Source organism: Embiotoca jacksoni, unplaced genomic scaffold, assembly GCF_022577435.1.
Source record: "Embiotoca jacksoni isolate LCO1_2020_lvr unplaced genomic scaffold, fEmbJac1.0.p SCAF_7, whole genome shotgun sequence".
NCBI classification, from domain to species: domain Eukaryota; kingdom Metazoa; phylum Chordata; class Actinopteri; family Embiotocidae; genus Embiotoca; species Embiotoca jacksoni.
In genome coordinates, this window is record NW_027185425.1 from 5,040,295 (window position 1) to 5,060,702 (window position 20,408).

Consider the following 20,408-nt stretch of genomic DNA (forward strand, 5'->3'; position numbering starts at 1 on the left):
CTTGTACCACTGGATATTCTCAGAAAAAGATCAACTTTCAGGGTCAGATGTGGCAACACATTTGAAGAGGCCACCTAACTAAATCATCATTTATTTCTACTAACTTGTCAGCATTTCTTAATCCATCCACCTATATACTGTATCTATGACTCCAGCAAATGGGATTGCTTCTTATTTGCCAGAACAGTTAGGGGAAATCAACTTTCATCCACATTTAAATTGTGATTTTGGAGAGAGAGAGAGAGAGAACGAGACAGAGCGAGAACAAGAGACAGAGCAAACGAGGGTAGCCAGCTGTGGAAGAAGCCAACAGGATTAAACCGATTATATTGCTAAGCTGAGTCCAACTGGTTCGTCTCCCAGTAAAAACAACTGAATCAAAGCTAAGTCTCTCCAGCAATGCCCTTTGAATCTCTGCTCTGCTATTCGAGTTTACTTTGTACTCTGTGGATGTGGTTACTTGCACGAGTGGGTGTACAGTAGGTGAATCGTGTAAAGACAAATGTAGGTATGTAGGTGTGCGCAGGTGGCTTGCATGCACCAACTATCTTCTTTTTTTTTTTTTTAACACAACCAAGACCAAAGGAAGTATACATAGATTTACCAAAGGGGGGTGGGCCAACCTAAATTAAAACAAATGGACTGTTTTTGACTGTTAGACCCTTGCAATTAATCTGATTAATGTTGGACTGTTGGACTACTTTAAAGTTAGAGAGGAAAGAATTAAAGGAGTAGGGCAGGTACGGCCTGTTTGAGATTTTCTCCATTTCCCTTGCTGTGTTCCAAATAGCATATGTACATACTAACACTCACTATTTTGAGTGCCTTAATGCTTTTACACTGTCAAGTGTGGAAACATGGAGTGCACAATAAGGATTCAGATCCAAATGGTCACCATCTTGGCTACATGGTGGAAAAAGAGGAACCACCAACCTAAAGTTTTTTAAAACTGTGGCGGTCGAGGAAGCTGCAGTTGTTGTTGAACACCCCACAAAAGTTTTGTTTTTTTCACAAAGTACTACCATACTGCTTTTGGATAGAAGCCATCAATATATTTATTAAGTGTGTTGAACAGAGGGCACGAAATCATGTTCATCTCTGGGTAAAATAATCAAAACCAGCAGATATTTTGGCAGCTGATGCCAAGCAATTCTTTTCAAAGAAGTGTAGAAATGAGAAATATCGGTTTTATAAAGATTAGGTGCCACAGTAATTCTTACTCGGTTGATGTGAGACCAGGAAGACAGAATCGGCTACAGGCCAGCTCTATCTCCCTGTTTCACATCTTTAGTTGGCCGTTTTGTCCTGATACAAGTCTTTATACTTCATACTCATGGCACAGACATGATGGTAGTATCGAGCTTCATATTTAAGTCTCTGAAAGAAAGACAATGTCCAAATAATGTCTTACTATTCCTTTAAGTTTTCAATTGTATTTGAGCATAAATTTGATCAGTTTAAAAAATTACAACCAGCTGCTCTTATTGAAAATAATCACAATGGTCTAAAAAACAAGAGCCTCCTCTTTTATTACACCTTAAAGTTGAGATATCTTCTCACCGTGTTATTAGTCAGTAAAGTTCTACATCCCTCTCGTGTCTCACAGGCAGAACAGTGAGTGGTAAATGGACAGACCCCTCAGGTCCCCCTGAAGACATCAGGTTCATGTCTGCATGTTTCATCATCCTAATATGTGACGAAAACAAATAGCATCATGGTAAATCGTAGGAAATACAGTAGGTGGCTCCCCGTGGCATCCAGTCTGCTCAAAGGAGTCCATATTGTAGACACACATTGGGATTGTGTGGGTCCCTGCCATTGTGTGCCAAGCCCACTGATGATTCAAGCCTCATGGCACTTTCTACAGGGTCTAAGTAGCCCTGTCCATTGAAGCGAGGACCTGCCAGTCGTCAGCAGCTTGTTCTGGGCATCTGACCAAGCTATCAGTCACAAACCACGTGTACAGATCGATATGTGCCATGAATGTGTTTTGGCATGGGATGGACAGCAACAGTTAGGCCTACACTTTGGGCAGTGTGGGAAGAGGTGTTAACAAAATCATCATTAACTCCCTGCTGCGGTGTTTCATCACCACACAGCCTCTTAGGGCAGACGTCTTCGTCACTGAATCTCTGTACTTCCCAGCATGGGCATGTTGTTATTTTAGGCATGATGGAAGGACATACAATTTATATAAACAAAAGCAAGAGAGGAGGGAAAAAAATGGTAGTACAGCGATACATATATATATATATTATGCAGGTCTAATTACATTTAATTATTGAAATTAAAAATATTTTATGAATTAATGTTTTCTTTGCAGACCTAGAGAATTCTGTAATTTAAGAAACCTTTTGAAGACTATTTTATATTTTGCCATCAAATATTTTGCTTTTCTAAATAGGCATCTTTTAGGCAACAGCTTTAATATAAATATTGGCTTATATACCACAAAGCATTACAGCCACATAAAGGGGGGAAAGTTTAAAGATTTCTCTTTTATTATTTTGCATTTCAAGCTGTCGAGAATAAAGTCAAAATGACGAGAATAAAGTTGAAATGTTGAGGAATCATGTCAAACTTTCAGTTGCTGGCAAACAACATTTAAACTTTATCCTCAAAGTGCAAAATAAAAAAATCTTCCTCCTTGTATTATTTTCCCCTTAATGTGGCCCTAACACTCCGTCACTTACGAAACAGTAATTACAGATCAATAAGACAACATTTGGGGTTTCCAGGTTGCGTAAAATATTCCTCCAGCATAACACCTGCTTTGGCTTTTTATGTAGATGCTTTAGTTTATCAGGAAGATCGGTCAAGTGGAAAAGGCTACCGGTCATCTGTTTCAAAATCTAATCAAGCAATCTAATAAGATGTTAACATTCACAGCATTAGAACTTAAAAGAACCTGAATTAGATCTATTTATAATTGTATTATTATAAAACGCCAACCACCCAAAAGGATTTTAAAATTTGTAATACTTAAAATTGGTCAATAATTACCATAATAAAATTAGTGAATATTAATATATTATATTAAATAATTAGTGAGCTACTTATTTACTATTAATGAAGCCATTTATAAAAGGGGTCTTATTAGACAATGGAGTTAATAAATCCATGCGTATGTTTGTTTGAGTTAGCAATGGCAACAAATGGATGTTTGTCTGAGAGAGGACTGTTAATGCCTCAGAAGAAAAGTAATTGAATTTGCAGACAATCCCGCCTGTTTGTTGCTTTAGGACTTCATAATTTAGCACAAGAGGAGAAATATTGGACTGATGAGTACTGTGCTCTGGTCACCATACTCTCTGGCTTTGTAAATGTTCGTCCTCCTCTCTTACAGATTTGGGATGGATTTATGTCTTTGTACATGTCTGTCTGTCTGTCTTGTTTAAAACTTACCAGTCATTTGCAAAGCAACAAATTTAAATTAGACGAAAACTTCACAAATATTTATTTAAACTGTATAATGTGCCGTACTGAGAACGTCTGAGGTGTGCTATAAACCACAAAACCAAGTCCTAAAATACCCTGACCGAGCGGCGAGTTATTTTTTCCTTGTTCCTGCTGAGAGCAGACAACATCTTTCACTGGTTGGAAACACTTGACCAATTGTGCCTATAGTCAGAGGAAACAAAACAACCCATTCCCTTTTTTTCCTAGAGTGTGAAGAAAAACTCTCGATTCACCTGACATTGCAAGCAAAACGTAAAATTCATGCCTCTGACCAAAAGAATACAGTTATGGAAATGGTTAAAGAAGGACTTTTTCCCATTGTAGGGTACTTGTCTGAGCCTGCAGTGTTCTGCTTGGCTATTGCTATTCTCAGAAGTACCGATAGTAAAAATAAACTCAGGTGTTGATCTGGGCTTTTTTTTTTTTATTATTATTATCAAATCGATCTTTGTTTTGCCATTTTACAGCTTTTATTTTCATTATTTTTCTCCATGGGTCCTTTCACACACATGCCTGTTGTGATCTCTTTATTCTGTCTCAAAGTTCAAGCTGAATTCTTAATGTCACATAGCCACACAGTAAACTAAGAGCTTATTTTCTTTTACAGTTACAGTAAGTCCAACAATACACTTTGATAGCGTAAACTGTTCAGATTTGATCAAAAGCACACCACGTCTCCCTCTGAGAAACCGTTTTAAATTATATTTAAGCAGTAAATGTGTCTGACATTGACTCACATCTTGCTAGACCAGGGATCAATCCTGTGGCCTTTTTATGTTTGACAGGATAAAAGTATTTTATGGCTTCGATGACCTTTAATGTGTGTCTGTGTGTGCGTTTGTGCAGTTAAATGTTGATTGAATAGCATATGCTGCCTTTTCAATCGTTTTCTAGCGTTATTATATAACATCAGTGACTGCTAAGGAGAGAGCCTGGGCTTTGACATTCAACACTCCAGAGGCCAACGTGATTTCACAGTACATATACTGTATGTGTATGCATGTGTGAGTGAGTAACAAAAATCTATAATTTTCGCATAAAGTAAAAGTTGACACAATTTAGTTGATTAGCAGGCAGGTAACATATAGCAGAAAATGCCCTTTTATAATGAGAGTTGAACATTATAAAAAAATATTTTTTTTTTTAAAAACTGTGAATATGACCAGAGGGGGACATTTATGTGAACTCACATTTACACACGGTAGACACTACTCTATTTGCATGCGGCATCACAGCTGAATGAGAGAGTCAATCAAGTCAATGTCAAGTGTTTAACACAAATCAAGTGATTCTTTAGCATTACCTCAACTTTTATTTGCCAGTAAAAAAAAATTGTGAACTTGTTGAAATTAATTTGTAGAAGATGTTTATATTTTAAGTACATGCATAGTCTGATGGAAAACCTTCATCTCATTAGTGATAATTTGCTTGCTTAATAGCTTCATGAATTTCAAACAGTGATTGCAGTAACCAAAAAGAGCCTTTGCCTTTCCCTACTGTCAATTGCTGGTGAAGAAATCTGCGCTTGGTGGGATGTGATGGAGTCTCTGACGCACATCTTCAACACTCAATGAGACCTTTTTCACATGGGGAGTTACGGTGAGCTACATCTGGCAACTGAAGACAATCCCCCCGCGGCTCATTTAAAGATGCTGTCATAGTACTTACAGCTCCTGCCTCAATAAAGAGATTTTAATGGTTGAAGTAACTCCCGTTGTCTACGTGAGTGTGTGAATCAGGGAGCAACTGAAAAAAATCAACTGACGTCCATTCAGTGGTGCTTTTTAAGCTTTTTTTTTTTTTTTTTTTAATTTTTTTTTAGATATTTGGTCTATCATGCCAAATATCAAGAGCAAATTTAACAAAATTATATTTGTCATTCAATATATTATCGACGGCAAGTGTCTAAGCTGAGTGTAGCCTCATCTCTTCCTCACAGTTTGCTGTTCTTCTGAAATTGGGACACGAGCCCCAGTGAACTTTCTCACTGAATGAATCAGTGAGAAAGTGAGGGAGGTCCTGCACTCACTGACATTATGTTAAAAGGATTTGGTTCCCCTCTGTATGTAAATGTGGGAGGAAAAAACATTACAGGAGCACCTTTCAGTATAATGGGTTGCACTACTCCACAGCCTCAGAAATTACTGTAGAATTAAAACACCTCACTGATCCTGTCTTACTAAAACCTCAGTTTCGCAAAGGCGGGATTGTTTGTCAAACCTGTTCTCAATTTGATCTTTAAATAGAGCAGGAATTTCAAATATTAAAGCAACCGAGGCTAAACTAAAGTATAAATAAATTACTGAATCAATTTCCAAAGATAATGTAAAGCATATTTATGATTTCATTTAGACTTTACACAAACTTCATCAAACTTGCTAGATTCAACAGTAACCGCTTTCAAAGCATAATGATCAATTATTCGTAGCAGCAGGCACAAATACCATGTACCCACTATGAATCCATATCAACTATAAGTACATTTATTGAATTAAAAGGTGCAATTTCGCTGCCGTCTGAGGTCAAATATTTCTTTTCACCTTCCCTTGTACCCACTGTGGGGTAACATGTTGGAGGGATAAGTCTCGGTTGTTTTGTTGTTGCTGTTTTTACAGGTTCTAAACTAATTGATTTGATAGGCAAAACCAAGCTGCGTGGTAGAGTTGCCCAACAAGTAGACGTCCATAAAAGTGAACAGAATGACTTCTTCAATTTTTGGAGCAATTTAGTGTGAGTTATCCTCCTGTTTAACATCGTAAATATTTATACTGGATATTATAGTAACACTGCAGAGAGAGCGGTCGATGGAGTCATTTGGGGCCCAACAGCAAGTTTTTACCTTGAAGAGGGTAAAAAAAAAAACCTACTAAAGCGCACTGATTGAAAACAAGTCGATCTTTCAACACTACCTTATTATTACCCGAGTGAAAACATTTGCCCCAGGGCTCCTCCAGGGTTTCAGCCAACTCGGGAGTAATTCTAAAGATCTTGTGTTAGATCACATTTCTTTATGTTCATGCTCAGGTATAAAATTGCAATAATGCCTGTGCTTTGGCAACTGCATACTCTATTAAAAGTGCCTTCTTTTACTTCTCTCCGTTTCTTCTCAGTCTGACTACAGGATGGGACTACAATTTATTTGTGTCTTAATGGATCCTGATATAGTGGAACGATGAAAAGTTGTATTAAAATCAATTCAATTATATTTATTTGAACAGATAGATCTACTAAACTGAAATGTGGTGGCACAGTGCGTTTCAAAAGGGGGGAAAAACGTTCATTATATTATTGGATGCATTCACTCTCAACATTTAAGTTACTACCCCAGAGAGAAGATGAAGTATTTTTTGTTGTTGTTTGTGGTTTATAATTATGTTGCGGTACCACACCATGCAGGGGACTCGTTTATCGTGGTTTTACAGACAACATGCAAAATACATTTTGTTCAACCTCTTTTGGCTAATATAAATAACAACAGCCAGAATCTTGTTTTTATGTCAGACACCCCCATGGTGTTTGTTTTCTTGTATTTTTTTTCCCGTGTTGATGTCTTGACAGTTTTGTTTTTGTCTTTGCAGCGTGTCTGTGAACTAAAACATGTGGCCTGAAGTACCAGTTTCGAGGAATATATCCGTCTCTGAGAAATAAGAACACCAATGATTGAATTGTGACCGCTTTGTACCTTTCGGTGCAATGTTTGTTTTGGCCTCTGAAAATGGCTATTTTTAAATGACGACAGAACATTATGGAGTGTTTGACTTCCGGCGCTGAAGTCAGTGTAGGGACAGTGTAAACAAACTAACCTCTGTTTAGCAACAAGAGGTAAACACATAAAATGAATCCATCCAAACTTTTGCATCTTACCTTTACCACTAATTCTATACCTTTTTAAGTTTTTTTTCCACAAATAAATGTGAAAAACAAATTATATACACACAAAAATAACCACTAAGGACCAATAGAAACTAAATGTTTTTGATGCTGACACAAAGCATTATCTAATAAACCTGAGCACAATTAAAGCTAAATTCAGTATGTTCAGATACTTTATTATTGTTTTTGTTTTTTTTAAATGGAAGAATTGCATTGACTCAACTATATAAAACAGGAAGAGGTGATTAGTAAAAAAAAAAACCACATCATGTCATCATGTCAAATCAGTCAAGTAAACAAACAGAAAAGTCACGATGACAATAAACCCAGCTAAGCAGGACGAGCTAATGACGGCAAAGCTCTGCAGTCACCGTGGAGTGAATGAGAAAGACCAAATAGGAACATGTCTGGGAAATAAACAGCTTGGCTTTGTCTTGAACATTCATTTCTTTTGCACCCACTTCACACCATCATTCATGAGTGGGTTTCACAGGAGAACCATGCAGCCAAATAATATTTTTACCTCAGACGTAATATGATCAGATGACTAAAAAAAGGATGAGCGAACTTTTCAGGGTTTGAGGGGTTTGAAGTGAGTGGTAGTGAGCTATAGCACTATAACAACAGAACTGAACATTAAATACTGTGATGACCTACTGCAGTGACACGAGGACGTAAAATTTGGTTAAAGCTGCACTAATCTTCACTAAAAGTGCAAGACTTTTACATATAAGTAAACGTCCGTTACATTCAGGCCATTACCAAAAAAAATTCACACAATGCTTATTTATCACTTGCCAGGTGCACTATTTCACCCTATAAAAAGTCAATAAATCTGATGTCTGGTGAGACTTTCCTGTGCTGGCTGGCTGGATGAATACTGGGCACACTATGTACAGAGCATGTGTATCACTGATTTCTGGTTAAGCCCTATGTCAACTTGTAGACTTTCCAAAGGCTATCGGACCAAATGCTTCACGATAGTGAAATAAATAATTTTGCAGGAGTTGTAATGGTCAAAACAATTGATCTTTTGGGCTATGACGTAATAATATGTCGACTGTTTTTGTAATTACTCTTACTGGCAGTAGGGGAAGAGAAAAGTTGCGCACTGCAGTTTTAAGGCAACAATAGATGAAAACGTGCGTCTTGTGAAAGGAGTCATATACTGGTAAAATGAGAATGATCACACAACTCTACAGTTCCCCTCTGCTATACAGCAACAGGCAGCTGTTTTCAGTGAAAATGCTCTCAAACCCGACTGTACTCTGTAATTTTTATTTATCAGACAGACAGAAAAATAACTTTTGTAAATAGACAGCTGTTTGCTATCTCTCGATGTATCATCTTAAAAATGTGCCAGTGTTGTGTTTCCAACTGATTACACTAATACCAAGCAACCCAAAAAAAAAAAAACGAAAAATACTGCTTTAAATTCATTGTTTAAAGTCATTAGGGTTATTTAGGGAACATCTTTGACAGACTTTTTGCCTGACAAGATCAAACCAGGAGTATATCTCAATAAAGGTGGCTAATCTTGATTCAAACCTGTATCAAAAGGCCTACTGCTGCTCAAAATTAGTGATATTGCCAGTGAGTACACTTGAAATGAGGATGCTTAGACTGGCAAGGATCACAAAAAATACACAACTTCTTGTAATTGGAATAGCGAACAAAACAAGACAAAAAAGTAAGCCAAGCAAGCAAGTATGCAAGTCTGTACAACAGTAACAGTTACAGTAACAGTTAGTAAAGGCTAATCTCAGCATGTTAACGTGCTCACAGTGGCCAGGTACAACATTTATCATGTTCACTATCTCGGCCTTTCAGTATGTTAAAATGTATACGTGGCTAAAACAAACAGAAACTTAATGAGAAAAATCCCACCAATACATAAAGAAGGTTTCTTCCCACAACGACAGCTATACCTACGCTCCAGTAATGTGATTATCTCCACTCTTGATGATCTTGTAAACTGAAACTCAATATCAATAACTGAAACTCAAGTAGATTGTTCCACTTAATAAGTATTTGTCTCCCTCGCTCTCCCTGGTCTACATCAATAATCCAAGTGTCTGCACAGACAGAATTAATTTGCCACCTTGGAGATTTTATTTAAAATTCTATTGGTTGTAGAGAACCTGTAATTTGTCCTCAGGTATTCTGTTCTGTTAATTAAAGTCTGTAGGACTCATCCAACCTTGTCAAGCCTATTTGAGTTAATCTGGTTTAAAAGGCCATTTTAATCTATAACAGGCTTAATTCCTGTCCTGGAGACTGGCCCAAGCTATTTGAGAGAAAAGATGAAATTGAACTAGGGGAGCTAAGGCACTGTCTTCAAAATGAATTTTCTCATTTTTGCTACTTTCTTTTACTGTGCAGACTGACTGAAAGGGCTTGTAGGATGGGATGGAGCCCGTTCCATAATGCAGTTACACAAACACATGGGCTGTTTTGATTCATAAATGTCATTTTACCCCCCAGCCTGTCTTCATACTGTGGCAGGTAAGTGGAGCACCAGGGAAGAAAATAGAAATAGAGCACTCACAGATATATAATTTTACATCTGGCTTTAAGAAGCGGATGAATGACTTTATGTCATTCGAGATGTATTTGATCAGCTGATCAGTTTTTTTTACCTCCACACACACCAAAGAAATAATGCAGGGATATAATCACGACAGGTTTTGTTCAAATATGAGCGTTAGTTTATCTGATTATACTGCCATTTATTCCTACACTGATTAACTGGCCAACTTTTCTCTGCCACAGTCAGAAGCCGCTACTGCCTGTTCCACTGCAGCTCGTCAAAGCTGCAGTTTGTTTTTATTGGCTGGATATTCTGGATGTTTGAAAACAGTAGGAGCCAAGTGACCTGCAGATACCAGGGCAAACCTGCAGAGACCCTGCAGGGGGAAGGCGACTGATCAAATTGTCATCCTGAGACTATGTCCCACACAGTGGACAGTAATAACCCAAAGATGTGGTTTTAACATTACATTTGAAGAGGAAAGACTGCTGGGAGTGTGTGTGTGTGTGTGTGTGTGTGTGTGTGTGTGTGTGTGTGTGTGTGTGTGTGTGTGTGTGTGTGTGTGTGTGTGTGTGTGTTTGAATTAATCATTACTTTTTTTTGCATCAGTGGGCAAAATTCCATTATAATCTTTAAGCATGTTGTATTTTAGTTGGTCTGAGAGAACATTTCCTGCAGCTCCTCTTTGCTTTATATTCAGGCTTTATAAAATCTAGTCCATGATGGACACTAGGCCAATCACAGGTCATTTCAGAGAGAGTGCGTTCCTCCTGGCTGTGATACAAATGTAGTTACATGTGCATGTCTCTTCAGACTTCAGCCTGATTGGTGGAAAGTCCTGTAGAAAAAGTTTCTGTTTCAGCACTAGCAACAACTAAGAGACACTGAACCCTCCTGGATCAATCGTTCTCTCAAGTGAACAGAGCGAAGCTCCTGAATTTCAATCAAATTTGAGCCAAGACAGGGTGTCACCCGACCAGGACCCCACATCGGTCTCCATGCGCACCCTGAGACCAAGTCCATCAGCCCTCAGAGAAGGCCTCAAGGAATGCATTAGTGGCGGTGGTGGGGGACACGTCATCCGGTTGGGATAGAGGAGAGGTCCAGACAGGGAGGATAGACCGTGATTAATGTCTCACAAGGATACCCAAAGGTCCCTGCTGGCAGCCTGCAGGGAAGGATGTGGGCAAAAAGAAGCTCAGGTAGTGCCCAATGTCGCACACCTCAGAAACCATGGGGAGAGTGACGAAGAAGCAGGCCAAGCGAGAGACCCTCAGCAACCCAGAGGCAATGAAGAGTGCAGTAGGGCAGGCAAGCCATCTTTGTGTTGTATAAGTGTAAGAGGCATGTGCTCATGCCCGAGCTCATATAGTGAGAATGGCTTATCAGAGAGGGGAGGGAGTGGTGGAGGGTGGTGCATTTTCAAATTCTGCTTCTTTTTTTTTTGCCTTTCACAGAAAACTGCCTACTGCAATCCATTAAATGTGGGGGAAAAAATATGGGCCACCTGTGGGTTTGTTGCTTATCTGGACAAATAAATGGAGTGATTCTGGTATACAGTGGTGTTAGGTTTATATTGCATGTCTGTATGCAGGAGATATTGTAGATTGAGAGAGAACATGTACTGTATTGCGTATGTGTGTGTGTGTGTGTGTGTGTGTGTGTGTGTGTGTGTGTGTGTGTGTGTGTGTGTGTGTGTGTGTGTGTGTGTGTGTGCGTGTGCATGTGGTTAAATCTGCTTGTGTGAGAGAGAAGCAACACTTGTCGATGCCTGATTCATTGTAATACAAAATTTTCTCAAATAAAGAAATGAAATGAAATACACCTGTAAAATTGGATCAATATTTGTCCTTGTGATGCTGAAGAAGTCTCAGCACTAGAATTCGAGGACCTTGCTCAGAAAAACAGTACAGACGAAAAGAAAAAGTAGAAAAGACCTCGTCATGACGTCTCTGCTTCGCCTGCTCCTCTCCACCACACCAGAGCAGAAAAATGGATTTCCGGGCTGCCCAAATATGGCCAGGCGATGATGAGGTGTGCAACAGATGAGTCATCCTCCAGACTCCCACACTCCTTACCCTTACATGTGTGCAAGATAGAGAGGGAGAGAAAACAGAGTGAGGCAACGAGAGAATAAAGGAATAAAAGCACTACAAAAGCTGCGTAGAGAAAGCCTTAAAATCAAGTAATGGTGATCACATTATGACATGCATAAATTTCCAGGAGGAACTAATGAGACCAGAGAACAACAGCAGTGACTGCAGAGTCTAATGCTACGCACAATCCATGCACAACCCTTTTTCTCCCTTCAAGTCGCATCACTGTTCTACCTGCAACCACCAAAACATCCTGCAAACATAGCTCGGCTGCCTGTTCGCCCTTTGTTCGGCATAATGTGTCATGCAGTTTGCAGTGCCTTAAGGCGCAGAATGAAAAACATGTTTATGTCTAAGTGTGCACACACTCTTCGAAATCGAAGATAAAATGCACATTTCATCATCAATTGTTCACATTTACCATGTTTTTCCTGCAACAGATATTTTTCACTTAAAGTTTGTAATGCAAAGGCAGCAATGGGTCACTTAAAGCTTGGTTGTGCTCGGAGCACTGTGATAATGCAATGCTTTTTACACACTGGGAAACAAATATGTTTCAGGGATTAAAAAAAAATAACTATCTCTGAATGACCGCCAATTGTGGGGAAAACTGAAACGCAAAAGGTAAACTCATTATTTCGTAAATCAAACCAGCAGTAGCTTTATCAGTCAGTTCTTAGGCTCAAATTAGCATGCCCATGTTTTAAAAATTTTTACATTATTAGGGATAAGTTAGACTTTTTGGGGAATAGAATTCAATGAGAACAGCGTATAGTTTGACGTGTGCATCCCTGTGCTTGATCCAATCTAGCACCAATCCTTATTGTAAGTACAGATAATACTGATGATTTAATTCCTTCGAATAAAAGACACAAGCAAAGGTTAATGGTCTATATTGTTTATAAGGAACACAATTAATAAGCATTACACAATCCAAAATTGTCACTAATCTTTTTGGACAGCTTAGAGCTACATAATTTAACTTTGCAGACCTCTCATTTTGCAAGAAAATGAGTTTAATCCCCTTCGAGCCCGAGCAGCTCTTCTCTCTGCTGAAATTCCCAAACGTCCCAAATCGCATGGTTGCTTTCCAAAAGAATTCAATTACGAAATAAATTTTGATTTTACATTTACTTTAATCTCTTCATCTCTGTTCATTTTTATATACATACTATATGCATGCATTTTTTTCAGTGAAGAAATGTAATATTTGTTTTTTCTTGAAGTCTGTCTTTGGGGAGCAAGCAAAGTAACTGGATGCCAATGTTAGGGTTTGATGTGCAGTCGTGTCACCCAGAGAGAGGTGAAGCTGCGTGGGAAAACTCGCTACTGACATTCATTTCACACATTTATGTCTCGACATGTCTGCGAAATCTTTAGCCTGTCATACTGTTAGCGATGCCAACCTTTATATACCTTCACTTTCCTGAGAACATGCTGTAAAATGTCAAGACTTGATAACTTGGTAATACTACTTATGAAACACTGTTTACAAAGTGGACCAGTAAGGTTATATAAGAGCCTTGAAATATTGTAATTTTAGGTCAGACATCGAAACTGCAACATCAGTAATTATGGGTCACCTTTCTCATGATTTCTTTTCTTCAGTCAAATGGATAATGTGCAAATCAAAAGTTTGACATTTTAAGATAAAACACTGATTTACTTTCTGTTAACTGTGGACAGGACCAGGCTAGCTGTTTCCCATCCTTTAGCTAGGCTGACCAAACTCTCTGCTGGCTTATATCTAAAGGACAGATAATGATAATGTTATCAATCTTCTCATCTAATGCCAACACCAGAAAGTGAAATGGCATCTCTCCCAAAATGTTGAATTGTTCATTGTATTATATGTCTTTTTTTCCCCCTACTTTTTAGTCTGTCATTAAAAAAAAATCTATTATAGTAGAGGTGAAAATTCGTCACTGTCCCTGCCACTTTGGTTTTCCCAAAGTTTTCTTTCAGTCACTCGATAAGAAATGAGCCACAGCATCAAAGCCAGCTGGGCTCCTCTTTGTCCACATTTTTCAAGCTCTCTCCCGATGACTGAGAGTCTCCGCACTAGTCATCCACAGGTAACTCCATGTATGTCTTTCCTGCAGCCAAATCAGTTTCCTCCAGTGAGAACCTGTTGTGAAGAGGCCTTCCTCTGGCACTCACTGTAGCGAAACTCCTGTGAGTCATTCTGCAACATGCCTACATCTCTCTTTCTGCTGTTTATTAGATTCACACCACCTGCCCGATCAGTACCTAATGAATCTTATTCCTTTCACACACATGCCGATGATTAAGCACAGTTTGGTACGTGCTGTTAGCTTGTTGTTGTTGTTTTTGTTATTATCATCCTTGAGAGTGATGAACAGCAGGGAAGCCTCCGCTGGATTAAAATGGACATTGTGTTCTTGACAAATGAATTATCATCCTGGTATGAACCAACACAAATACATTGGAGGTATTTTCCTCACTCACTCTTTTAAGAAAAGGTCAGGGAGTTTTGTTGAGTTCTGCTGGATGTTGCGTCAGCAAAATAATAATACAAAAAAAGAAATGTCAGAATTTCAGGCTTTTTTCTTCTCTGTGTCTGAATTGATCACCTAAACAATTTTACTGCCACCCGCGATGCTCAGCAGATGCAGCAAAAAAGTGGGTATTGGCGACAATGGCGGAGTTTATGACCAGCTGATGGGCCCTTTGGGGTATCGATTACAAGGAGTGAAACCTCATCTTCGTGTTAACTGTGAGTGTATCTGAAAAGAGACCCTCGTTCTTACACTTCATTCAAGTCAATCTCACCCTCTAAAAGTATGTTTAAACAGTCCTTCCGCACAGATTATGTTTTTAATTAACACTTGGAGGAAATATTAATTAACATATTTGTACAGTTGCACACAGCCCTTAAGGTCAGGAAAAGATTATAGTCTTGGTAAAATACTGAGAAAAGCCTACGTAAAATGATGTAACCTCAGCGAGACGACAACAACAACAACAACAACAACAACAACAACAACAACAACAACAAAAACATCAACAAAGGCCTGCATCTGCTTCTATGTAGACATATATTGTCCAGAAAGGAACAGAACATACTGTACGTCCTGGCGGCCAAACAGTTCGCTAGTATACTATAAAAGATGACCAAGTTGGCATATCTCTCAGGTTAAGGAGTGTGTTATGTGTTGCTGACTAAACTAACAAACAGACTTCTGTCCATTCAAGGATATTCTTATGTTTGAGGTATGAAGGACAAGCCTCATACACGTGATTAGTTTTTAAATGTATCCACTCATTGTCAGTGGCAGCTGAGGGATGAAGAGGAGCTCAGACAAAAGGCGAGAACTGAAGAGGAAAGCACAACGAGACTGTGACCGGCTTCACCAAGATATGAGCAAAGGTGTCTTTTGACTTGAAGGAGCCTTTTGAAGTTATTCTGTTCTCTTGCTCTCTTACTTTTTGTCGCTGAAAGTAGGTTCTCATATTAGAATGGAAAATTACTTATTTAGCTTGTATTTGTAAATACGGTACCTTCTATTCTTTCCAGCATAGTCCCTTTTATTTGTACATAAGGTAAATTATAAAATTGGGTGACCTTTAACTTACGTTCTATTTCTTTGCTTTCTGGAGGGCTCTTATCTGGCGGAGACTGGGCACCCTGTGTTTCCAGTAATACTGAGCCTATTACTGTGACTACTTCCACACTTGAAGTAGGGTGGCTGGAGGTAAACGGAGGAAGATGGAGACGGAAAGGATGAGAGAATTATGAGTGAAACTAGGCAACAGGTGTATATCTGATTTTACAAATCTGAAAAAAAAACTGCCCGACTCTTGGGATAGAAAAAAAGTGTTTTTTATAAATGGCAACCAACAGATAGAGTAAATAATCTTTAAATAATTTTCAAAAGCAAATGGCCCATCAAAAATATAATGAAAGGTCGGGGGGGTGGGGGGGTTTAAGTATTTTAAATCCATGCAAAGCAAAGCAGTTGGAAGATAAGAACATTGCTCACGCCTGCACACACCCACCAATATTTCTGTTTTTGTCTTTTGTTATACACTGACATAATACCACACATCTACACAAAAACCTCTTGAAACTCTATTTCTGAACATGCAGAGAGAAAAATTTAAAATCTTGCCCGGTCAAGAACTACATCTCTTGCTGATTGTTAAGAAATAACTTATTTGTAGTTATTTGTCAGTTAGGTAATGAACTTAAGAACTTTTCTCAGTGCAAAGAGAAAATGTGAATCTATGAAGCCTCCTTACGATTATGTACCATGAATCGTTTTAATTAAGACTGACCTTGTTTGGAAAATGGTCACTGTATGGCATCTATTGTTAGAAACTAGTTTCTTGCTGTCTTTTCTACCTTATTAGCTACATATGCTGTAGTTCTTGATTTGAAAAGATTCCGTGAACTACTTTTTGCCTAATCACCAGTGTTACTGGGAAACTTCTATCATGGTTGCAGTTTTTCTTTAACTTCTTCAGGTCACTCGGAAGCATTCGAGAACTGCCTCAGTTCATCTATATTGTGGCACCAACAGGACTGAGACCTGTTTTTCAGAGTGGTGTGCTGCCTGCCTTGTGAGGAGTGATTTGCCGGCACAGGTCAAGGTAATTGGTTTTGGCTGCACACCAACCTGTCCTGGTCCACCCCCACCAGACTGTGTCTGCCCTACTTCAGCTCCACAGTGAGAATTAAAGCTACAAGAATAAAGAAATGTGAAAACAGATGTCTGGATCCGTCTTTGGTTGAATTTTTTTCTTGCCACTATGTTACCGGAAATCCTATTGAAGCTACAGCAAGTGTGCAGTATGAAACAGACCATTTGAGTCGGATCTCATTTAGTTGGATTCTCAACAATCTGCTCGTTGTACAAGACAAGAGCTTCAGCACACAGGCGCAGCTGACTTATTATACAAGCACCTGTGGAATACACTGGATGCTCTACTATGAAGTGGACTACAAATGAACAAATATTTATAGAAAACTTTTTGAGTGTCAGATGGAAAGGTATGAGTACAGACTTTAGACTCAATATGAGTTACATCACATTGGGTTTAAGCCACTCCAAAGGTTTCTGGAAAACAGTACAGGAGGGACAACTTCCAGAGCTCTTTGACACGAGCAGCCATCAGACTCCGCAACACCTTTGGTCCAAATTAATCCAAAAATCTGCCAATTAGTACATCACTCCACTTATGCAAACTACATGACTTCTGTATGTATTATGCAAGAAAAATTGAATGATTACATATCTGCCGTTCCATATTCTCCTCCATACTTTGAAATCTGTTTACTGTACTTGTAAGTGAACTACCAACTACATGTTTTTATACGTTTCCTGTTCATGTCATCATTTGCTTGTTCGAATCAAAAAATCCTATTCTCTTCTCTCCTGCAGTGCACAGGCACAACCTGCAGCTTTTTTTTTAAAAACAGCACCATCTAGGGTTCAGATAGCTTGATAGCTGCAAGCAACATGATCCACGAAGGCACAGCAGGAATTCAGGATGAGAAATCATACAAGTCATTTTGGGTGTAACTTCAGCAGGACTTGTTCTGAAGAAGGCAACACGGGTGCAATGTTGGAACAACAGATATGCCGTACAAATACTAACTTTTAGTCACTGTTACGATCGTTAAATGTCAAAAATGTAGTCTGTTGCTGGTTTTACAACTATATCAAACCAAAAGTCCACACAGTACTCTCCAACCTTACTGAGAAAATTACATCCTGTGACACTTTTAAGGGGGGGGATTTGCCTCTGAACACCGGGCTGGGCCAGCGAGTGCCTCCCGCTGTATTAAAAAATACATGTTTAGCGAGACCGCTGTCGTGATTCCTGTGCAAAAGTGTGTGGAGGTGATAGGTGGAGAAGTGCAGTGGTGATTCCTCTTTTTTTGTTCTCTTTCACACACTGACTTATATGGAGATTTGTTTATGTAACTGTGCCTGCAGCAGCCCACGCCTCCCTCTTAAATGAGTTCTAACAAACCAAAAGGCCTTAAAGGTTCAAATGAATAAGTACAACAGGTTTTGGTTGTTTGAAATTAGATCATTGTTTAGTGGCCAATGGTGCATATTTGTTAATTACTCCCAGTGTAGCAGCAGTTTTAGTTCTGGTAATGAGAAGCTCTGGTTCAGTAGCTGGAGGTTAAATAAAGCTCCAGGGCCATTCAGCAGTAGACAGTAAACAGAAAGGCTCTCCATTTGTTGTCTTATTCTCCTCCAGTGTCTGTAGTCTCTCCAGCAGAATCTCTATCACTGTTTGTCCAGTTCTTCCTCCCCAACATCAGCTCATCATCTCAACTCATTCATTATTCCTTTCCCTCGTGCCTGTCAACCCTATCAGAAATGCATGAGGAGGAAGGGAAGTTGTTGAACAATGGGTCAAACTTGTCCTCATTTTCGTGCATGCTGGGTGTCTAATAGCTCATCTGATTACACAGTTGGGCATAAATTTGGTACATTTAATCAGAACAGCAGAAGAGATGAGGGTGTAAAATGTAAATTAGATAACTAGGACTTTGGGAATTTGATCTACATGAATAAAGCTGCTGCAGGCATGAACTACGTAGTTAATGGTTTAGGGTCAGTCTCTTACCAGGTTATACATGATTTAGTTCTCGCATGCTAAGCCAATAAAGTTTCTTTACGTTGATAAATTGGTGTGAAAGTGTAGAGACATATGTAAACATGCCCTTCAAAAACAGATCAGTGTACATGTATGACTAAATTCAAATAAAAGCATGTTAATCACAAGAATTGTAATATAGTATATAAGGTATGTAGTTTTAATGGCTATAATCTACAGTATGAGCGAGTAGAAGTGTGTGGGATGAAGTCATACTGTGTGACAAGCGGCTCTACATGCATGTAACGCGTATTGTGTTGGAATGCACAGGACACATTGTGACACATTTTACTCGTACGCATGTGTGAAGAAAGACAAAGGCTGTTGTGCTTACTCATGACACTAGCGTCATCAGCCTGCTTGTTGACTGCAGCACAAAAAACAAACACAATTTTGCTGCAGCTGTTCTCGTAACTGTCTGAAATTATATTAAGTGTAACTCACTCAAGGGGTTTGCCAAGACTCACTACACACTCAAAAGACAATTCATGACAAAAAATGTCTAAGTCGTTAATTACCAAATTATCATAACAATACCCTTTTGTTTATCACATAATAGACTACTAAAATCTAAAGTTACAAACCAACAAAAATTCAAAGAAAATACTATCATTGCGACTTGATTCCTTATTTAGATACCACAAAATACTCTGATTAACACATTTAAGTCATCAAATTTAAGTTTAGTGCCACTTTTCCAAACTTTAGTATCTACTGATCATCATTTCAAGTAATTTTCTCCAATCAGAGGCACAGATTTGACAAAGGGGACATTTGTGTAAACTTAAAATGGGGTGGTGTGTTCAAAATAAATAATCTTTTCCAGATATACAGAGAACATGCAGTCCTGCTGGTCAACTTACCCACCAAGCTTTGGGTCAAGTGACCCCCTATCAGCCCTGAAGCTGTGGTAACACATTCCTTTAAAAGTAATTGATGAGGAGGAAACTACATTTTTTTATGTTGTTTTGTAAGGTGATTTCCCTCAGAGAGCTTCCCATGCCACCACAACACAACACAGTGCAACTCCTGAGGGACAGTGAAGAAAAATAATTATGACTGATGATCACTCGTTTTAGCCTCTCAGTTTTACACTTCCTGACTCACGCTGTTTGGACAGTCATTTATGTATTCTTTCTCTCTCATGCAGCTCTGCTGGAAGAGGAATCGAGCCAACATTGCACCAACAAGTAGACACCCACATAGGTTATCCCTTTCACACTTTGAGAACTACCCAGATCCGCCCACATCCCTGGAGAGAGAGACCATGTGAGAGAGAAGACGAGGCAGGGAGGGATGGAGACGCCTATTCCTGTGTGCACGTGTGCGTTTGTGTATGTGAGTGCGTGTTTCTGAGAGGGACGGAGGGAGGGACGGACGGACAGACAGACACAGACAGACAGACAGACAGAGGGTGTGCGCGCCTGTGATTCCTGCATTACCGCACCGGCTGCACCTCAGCTCGACTTTTAATTGGTCGATTAAATTGGTCACTATGTCTGCATACATCATGCTTTCTGCACGGATGAGTTTACTAAACAGCACATGACCATTAATAACTTTGATTGCCTTTTAATAAGTCTTAAAGAGAAAGGTCATCCTTTTCTGTCCTGAATAAACGGCCGAATGAGCCGTAATAACAAACGGTTTCTAAATGTTTCATATTAAATTAAATGCATTATGGCTAATTAAATAACAAATTAATTATGATTATAATTATTCACAGATAAACCTTTGTGCAATGTTCGTGCGCTGAGAAGCTCGTGTTGCGTTACTGTTCGTTTGAAGGTAATTCATCTCTGTATTGCGTC